The sequence below is a fragment of the Phacochoerus africanus genome, chromosome 1, assembly GCF_016906955.1.
Source record: "Phacochoerus africanus isolate WHEZ1 chromosome 1, ROS_Pafr_v1, whole genome shotgun sequence".
In the NCBI taxonomy this organism is placed as follows: domain Eukaryota; kingdom Metazoa; phylum Chordata; class Mammalia; order Artiodactyla; family Suidae; genus Phacochoerus; species Phacochoerus africanus.
This window is the reverse complement of record NC_062544.1, coordinates 8,091,378-8,097,377: the sequence shown is the minus strand read 5'-3', so window position 1 is coordinate 8,097,377 and position 6,000 is coordinate 8,091,378.

The following is a 6,000-nucleotide window of genomic DNA, read 5'->3' as shown; positions in this document are numbered from 1 at the left end:
ATACAGAGGAAGTTGTGCAAATGTGCACCAAGCCCTGAGACTCTTTTCCTTCCCGATAATTCCCAAGTGTGTCCTCTTCCCTCTGTCCCCACTGTTCACACTACTTGTCCAAGCGCTCATCAGATCCCACCTAGACTATTGCGGGAGCTCCCAGCTCATCTTCTTGCTTCTGCTCTGTCTTACACATATCAGATGCATTTTCTTAAGCCACCATGTTACGAAAGCCTTGGGCAACCCCATCATTGGCAGGGGCCGATCAGGGCAAGGGGGCTGGTATGATGTTTGGGCAGCAGGGTGGATGAAGAATGCCACCCTATCGGTAAACGAAGGATATTTACCCACTGCAGCCATCCTCAACGTGCACCCTGAGGGGATTCAGGATGGAGAAAAGTAGGAGACTGGCCCTAGATAGTTAAGGGGCCCATCAAAGGAGTGATTTCAATGAGGCCAGACTCTGGCTTCTTCCCATCCATAGACAAGTGCTCAATTCACTAACCTGAGAGGTCTGGTTTTCTTTAATGAACAGTAAAGTTTTGGATTTCCCTGGTGGCTCAACAGGTTAAGGATCTGGCTGGCATTGTCACTGCTATCGCTCTAATTGCTGCCCTGGCATGAGTTTGATCCCTGGCCCAGGAACTTCCACATGCTGTGGGCACAGACCAAACAAAACAAAATGAGAGAAAAAAGACAGACAGACAGACAATAATCTTTTGATGTTCTGACTATCTGGTTTTTGTTGCAAAAACTCCTATATATCCTGGCTCCTGCTTTACCTCTTTGGAACAGAGTTATCTGTCTCCCCGGTTCAAGACCTCAGAAAGTCTGCTAAATGGAATATAATTCTCAACTTTCAGGTTGTGCGTTTTTTGTTTTTTGTTTTTTGTTTTTTTTTCAGTCGACATCAATAACAAAACAATGTCCCAGTGGAGTTCAGTAATGGTCCTTTTTGATGCCTCAAACCACCATCCCCAAAACACAGTTACCCAATGGGCAAAAGCAGAACAAAATAAAGAATCCAAGCCACCCACCACTCTCAAACCCGAGTTTTCCAATTTTCACAATTGTTAAGGAAAAAAAACACACACTCCTGTGTGTTCCTCCATTACTCTCACACTACCACCACACTCACCACACTTCTGACACAAGATGTGTGGATTCCCTATCCCCCCCAAATGATTCTCTGAGATACCAGCTGAATATCCTATAATTCAACCACACCTGCAGCCTATGGAAGTTCCCCTTTTTCAACCACACCTGCAGCATATGGAAGTTCCCCAGCCAGGAACCAAATCCAAGCCATATCTGTAACCTACAGCTACAGCTGAGGCAACGCCAGATCCTTAACCAACAGTGCCAGGTGGGGATCAAACAAGTGCCTCCGTAGAGATAAGCTGGGGCATCAACCCACTGAGCCACCGTGGGAACTCCCTCAACACACTGCTGCCATTATCTACTCGAAGATAACGTCAGACTTCATAGGTTAAGGGTTCAGTCCCACAAGACTGCCCCTGTCCCCCACTTCAGATGCCAGTCCCAAGACGTCCGTTGTTGCCTGTGTTCTGACCAAGCAGCTAGCTACTCTTATATGTACCAGTTTATTATAGAACGTATTGATAAAGGATACAGAGAAATAGCCACATGAAGAGACACATAGAATGGGTTATGTGGGAAGCGGGCTCAGAGCTTCCACGCCTGCTCATGGTGCACCACTCTGGGCCAGGGATCAAGTTCCAAGCCACATGTGCAACTTAGGGCCACAGCTGAGGCAACGCTGGATGCTTAACCTACAGGTAAGTTCAAAGCCAGCAACGTCAGACCCAGGCCTCCTCATGTTGCCATCTCTCTGAGTCCTTCTTTTATAGACCCAGTTTCATTTTACTCAACAAACAGCCAGCCAAAATGCTGAGATTTAACAGCAGGGAGCATGGACTCACTAGAACTTGCTCATCAGCTCCAGAAGCTCTCCAAACCCCATTCTTGAGGGAGCTTTATAGAGGCTCCATCACATAGGCATGAGTCATCATTGACTCCATCTCCAGCCCCTCCATACCCTTCCAGAGGACGGGGGTGGAGCTGAAAGCTCCAAGCTTCACATTATGGCTTGGTCTTTCAGGGGACCAGTGCCCATCCAGGAACCCACATGAGTCACCTCCTTAGAACAAAAGACACTCCTATCATCTGGGAAAGTCCAAGAGATTTAGGAGCTCTGAGAGGAACTGGAGGTCGAAGATCAAACATTAGAACCAAAGATGCTCCTAGTGCTCTTATCACTTAGGAAAATCCAAAGGATTTTAGGAGCTCTTGCCAGAAACTGGGGGCAGAAACGGATATATATTGTCTGTTATTTTACAACATTATAAAAGATCTCCCAAGGGGGTGTTGCAAGGGTTTGTGGTCCAGTGGTGCCACAAATGGAAAGTATGGATAGTTTGGGGGAGGTTTACCCTAAACTTCCTACACAGAGAGCACTCAACAATGGAAAGAATTTTCCCACCACATGCTGATTTCATCCTTCCCGTAGCCCAAAAATGATACCCATTGAGCCTTATGACCCTCTTTTTACATATTGAGAAACTAAGCCTCCCAGAGAACAGGTGGGCTCACCATATTGAAGAGGTGGCCTAGAACACTCAAGTCTGGCTTCTGAAAACAAAGATTCTCTAAGGCGGTATCTATACCACTCCAGAGAAGTGGGGGTGAGCCTGGGTGAGCTCACGGCATATGCCCTTTAGCCCCAGCGGGGCTGGGCTTGGAATGTTTGCTCCATTGCAAATTGGCATGTGACCTGGGCCAAGTCACTAAATTTCCGAGCCCCATTTTCTTCATTTAAAATAATAAATATGAGGCCCTTGGCACAGGGCCTGGGATATAATAGGAGTTCAACAAACAGTTAATCATAAATAGTTTCTTCATTTCCTATTGTTGCTATAACACATGACCACAACTTTAGTGATTTAGAACAATATAAATCTTATAGTTCCGGAGGTCAGAGGCCTCAAATGTGTCTCACCAGGCTAAAATCAAGGTGTCAGCAGGGCCTCTGGGAAGATCTGTTTTCTTGCCTTTTCCAGCTCCTTGAGACTGCCCACGATCCTCGGCTTAGGCCCCCTTTCTCCATCCTCAAAGCCAGGAACGTTGGACCCAGTCTTTCTCATGCTGCCATCTCTCTGAGTCCTTCTTTTATAGACCCAGTTTCATTTTACTCAATGAACAGCCAGCCAAGATGCTGAGATGCTGAGGTCTAACAGCAGAGAGCATGGACTCCCAAGACAGCCAGAGACGGAGAAAGCAAATCTCAGTTCCATGCCCCCGAAAGCAAGGGGCTGCAGTATTTACGGAATGCAGGACACAGAGGCAGGGCGGTCTGGGGCATGGGGAGCAGGCAGAAAGGCTCTGGGAAAAGGCACTCTTGTTATGAGCAGGTGTAACTAGGCTTCAGGCTTCGGCATGTTCTGGAGGTGGAGCTTTCTGTCCTCTGACCCAAATGATCACTTGCCCTGGCGGAGGTGAAGGGTCGGTGGTCCTATCCAGTCTTAACCAGCCCAGCTCAAACCAAACACTGCTGGTTCCAAGGTCCTGGAACATGACTCCGGCGAACATTTTATTGTTCAGGCTACGCAATGCTTGGAGGACATGCACGTCTTAACATGAGCTGAATTAGTGAGGGCAGGTGAACTGGATTTAACCCAGGGTTTCATTTCTCCCACTTTGAAGGACCCCTGTGATTGGGCCCATCTGGATAATAATCCCGCACACTCTCCCTGTTTTAAGGTTGATTGGCAACCATAACTACATGTGATGCCTTAACGCCTCTTTGCCATATAAGGTTCTGGGGATTAAGATGTAGACATCTTTAAGAAGCCAAAATGTATTTTTTCTTTTTCTTTCTTTTTTTTTTTTTGTCTTTTTAGGGCCACACCTGCAGCATATGGAGGTTCCCAAACTAGAGGTCTAATCAGAGCTACAGCTGCCGGCCTACACCAGAGCCACAGCCATGCAAGATCCGAGACCCATCTGTGATCTACACCACAGCTCACAGCAACATTGGATACTTAACCCACTGAGCGAGGCCAGGAATCAAACCTGCAACCTCATGGTTCCTAGTCGGATTCGTTAACCACTGAGCCACGACGGGAACTCCAGAATGTATACTTTTTTTTTTGTCTTTTTGCTATTTCTTGGGCCACCCCTTCGGCATGTGGAGGTTTCCCAGGCTAGGGGTCGAATCGGAGCCATAGCCACCGGTCTACGCCAGAGCCACAGCAACGCAGGATCCGAGCCGCGTCTGCAACCTACACCACAGCTCACGGCAACGCCGGATCGGTAACCCACTGAGCAAGGGCAGGGACCGAACCCGCAACCTTATGGTTCCTAGTCGGATTCGTTAACCACTGCGCCACAACGGGAACTCCAGAATGTATACTTTTTAATCTAAATCTAAAGGTAAGCTTTCAACAGCCAAACTTCTATGGATAGGGGCCTTCCATGAAACAGAAACAGGCCAATCAGAGAGCAGGATAAGAGAAGGGCCAGGAGTACCCACTGGTTCTTTGCCTTAATTGAGAAGCTCTTATCAGAGCAGCCAACCAGGAGAAATCTCTAGCACCTGAGTCTGGAATCCTCTTTAGACTGGAAGTGAAATCCGACCGAGGACCGGGTCGGGGTGGCTCCCATAGCTGGGGCTGTCCTGGCCGGATTCTGCCAGGGCCCCGCAGCCCTGATGGCTATAGACCTTTCACTAGCAAAGCCCCCACCTACCAGGATCGAGGGCTTCTATGGAAGCCAGAAGGGGCTTTCTGGGAGCCATCGCAAAATATCTACAGCTTAAGAGCTCATGGGTTTGCCAAGCCAACAATTCACCAAGGCAAACTAAGGGAGGACATCAAGTTTGACCTCAGGTTCTGATGGTGATGATGAGAATGGTGATAACTAAAAAGTTGGGCACCGAGGCACTGTGCAGAGTGCTTTCCATGCCATACCTGACCCTCACAAAACCTGGCCAGGAAACTTCCACTGATGCCATTTTTTTTAGGGCCACAGTTGCAGCATATGGAAGTTCCCAGGGTAGGGGTCCAATCAGAGTTACACTTGGGAGCCTATGCCCCAGCCACAGCAACGCAGAATCCAAGCCAAGTCTGTGACTTATACCACAGCTCACGACAACACCAGATCCTTAACCCACTGAGTGGGGCCAGGGATCGAACCCGCATCCTCGTGGATACTAGTCAGATTCATTTCTGCTGAGCCACAGTGGGAACTCCTGATGCCCATTTTACAGATGAGGAAACTGAATGTCACATCAGTGAGTTTGCCCAAGGTCACTAAAGTGGAGGGACCTGCCTGATGCTCCTTCTTAGTAGTCTTTACCTTGCTGTCCCTGGATCTCAGGTTTTGCATTTATAAAATGAAAAAGTTGCCCTGTCATGGCTCAGCGGTTTAAGAACCTGACACCATGTGGGTCTGATCCCTGGCCTTGCTCAGTGGGTTAAGGGTCCGACATTGCTGCAAGCTGTGATGCAGGATGGAGACACAGCCCAGATTCATCGTTGCTGTGGCTGTGGTGTAGGCCAGCAGCTGCAGCTCCAATGACACCACTAGCCCAGAAACTTCCCTGTGCCACAAGAGCAGCCTAAAGAAGAAAAAAAAAAATTGGACTAAACCAAGATTTCCAAGTTTAAAAATAAACCAGTCAAGGAGTTCCCTGGTGGTCTAGTGGTTAAGAATCTGGCATGGTCACCACAGTGGCTCTGGCCACTGCAATGGCTAAGATCACTACTGTGGTGTGGGGACAATCCCTGGCCCAGGACCCACATGCTGTGAGTGAGGCAAAAAAAAAAAAAATCAATCAAAGAACAGAGTCTAGGTAACAGAACCCTCTTTTGAAATGTTGAAAAATAATAATACGGTTGTTCTGGTTAAAGGGGATGGGGGCTATAGACTCCTCCAGCCAGCTTTTCAATCTCTGCTTCCCCGACCTCTCCCCTGCTCCAAGGCAGGCAG